Here is a 1,986-nt window from a genome sequence, read left to right as displayed (position 1 = left end):
GAGCACCCGGCCTCCCCCCCTCCGCCAAACCCCAGCCCCGGCGGCTCCTACCTTTCCCCGGCGCTCCGGGCTCCGCTCCCCGCCGCCTCCGCCACCCGCTCCCATCCACAGCCCCGGAGACCCCGCCCCTCAACCGCCGGGCAGGGGCACTGGCATTCGCCAGGGCCAATCGTCACCTCGCTTCCTCGGCCCCGGCACCAATGCGCGCGGGCTGGAGGAGGGGCTTCTCCAATGTCATTTAGGCTCCTCCCGGGGCCCCAAGATCCCTTTTGTTTGGGGAGAGCCAGGCCGGGATTGAGCTCGCGTCACTTCCTGGAGGAAGCGCCCTCCTCCGGCCCGGGCTCGGGGGTGGGCTCGCGCCCCTCCCGGCTCCGCTTCTGCAACTTTCCACCTTGCCGGCGGCTTCTGGGCAGCACGGTGGCGAGTGTTTCGTGCTTTGCCCCACTGGTCTGGGAAGCTTGGGAATGGCGGGCTTTGGGGACCCAGATTGATTGGGACATGAACATTTCATTTTATCCAAAATGTTAATAAATGAAGTGCCCTTTGGGGTCTGCTTTAGAATTAGTTGTTGAAAACCCGGGAACGTGGCTTTCCTGCAGTCTCTTTCTCTTGGACAAGCTTGTGGGTATGGCGCTGGAAGCGAGAGCGCAAAGATGATAAACCTGGAGACCGCCCCCGCCCCACCCTGCCCTTCTCGTCTCACCTAACATTGGGAAGAGAGCTACTAGCACTGGAGCCCTGGGCGCGGGGACACCGGGTAGCCCCTGGGAGAGCAAAACCCGGTCCGATCTACCTTCCAGGCAGAAGTCGAGTAATTGCAAATTAGCCTGTCAAGGTTTTCCAGGGTATGCTGGTCAGATGAGGGGACATCTTTGTGTCCTTGGCCCCATTATACCGGGGGTCAATGGCGTTTGCAGTGAAGCAGGAACAAAGGACGGTGTAGAGGATGCAAGGAATGTCTGTCCCTTCTTGTGAGCACAGGAATGCAGATCTTGCTGGTAGCACCTAACCCTCCTAGGACCAAATAATCTGGAGAAGGAAGGGGATGCTTCCTTAACTGCATCCCTAACTGAGGTTAAGGTTTCGGGATGCCTTTTCCATAGACTGCACTCCAGTTCACAGGTTGATTTAGCTGGTTAAAATAATAACAATCATATTATTATTATTATTTAAGTTTATTTATTTATTGTTGAGTGTGTGGGAGAGGAGCAGAGAGGGAAAGAGAATCCCAAGCAAGGCTGCTTGCTTTCAGCGCAGAGCGGACAGAAACCAGGAGATCATGGCCTGAGCCAAAATCAAGAGTCGGTCATTTAACCAACTGAGCCACCCAGGCGCCCTAATAATAACCACATTATTTTAAATACAATATAATACATACTTATGATTCGATTAAATATTTACAATGCATAAATAACGTATTGCTTTTCATACATTATTCCTATTCATAACAATTATTAAGCAAGATGCTATTACGGACATAGAATTTGATGAGGTTATTATGGGGTGCTAGTGGGGCTCGTGGGGTCCGGAGCCAATGGCCAAGAAAGAATTCTTGAAGACGTCTTTGGTGCAAAACGGTGGTTTTATTAAAGCACGGGGACAGAACCCATGGGCAGAAAGAGCGGCCCTGGGACCATGAGGAGAGACTGGTTATACACCATGGAGTTGGGGGAGGCAAAGTCTGGGGGAAGTTTCCCGTGAGACTTTTATATGCTAAAGAAGACTCACAAGATTCCGCAGGCCGAGCTATTGTCAAGTTAAGGTTGTTTTTCCCCTTAGCAAAGCATTAACCTCAAGCCAGTAGGGAGTTCCTGGAGAAACATACTGCTCTGCCTGCCTCAAGTATTTGTCTTTGGGCTGCAGGTTATGAAGAGATTTAATTTTATCTGCCATTTCCTTCTGCTTTGTTTCCCACATCGGTATTCTTCTAGGCAGACTTAGTCCTTAACAGGGGAATAGCTCAGCCCTTATGGGGTTTACAGTCTG

The 1,986-nt window shown here is 51.9% G+C and overlaps 1 protein-coding gene across 1 annotated transcript in view; it reads right to left on the bottom strand.

The window, feature by feature from the left end:
* The window catches only part of CTTNBP2NL (CTTNBP2 N-terminal like), a 54,885-nt gene extending 54,775 nt beyond the window's left edge, over window positions 1-110 (bottom strand). Inside the window, exon 1 of the mRNA XM_077780185.1 lies at window positions 52-110. The gene's annotated coding sequence lies outside the window, so the exon portion shown is untranslated. The remainder of the gene's footprint in view (window positions 1-51) is intronic.
* Between the last annotated feature and the right edge of the window lie 1,876 nt (window positions 111-1,986).

The sequence above is a fragment of the Crocuta crocuta genome, unplaced genomic scaffold, assembly GCF_008692635.1.
Source record: "Crocuta crocuta isolate KB4526 unplaced genomic scaffold, BGI_CrCroc_1.0 scaffold364, whole genome shotgun sequence".
Lineage (NCBI taxonomy): Eukaryota > Metazoa > Chordata > Mammalia > Carnivora > Hyaenidae > Crocuta > Crocuta crocuta.
Note: the sequence above shows the minus strand (reverse complement) of the source record. Positions and strands in the feature narration are given on the sequence as shown.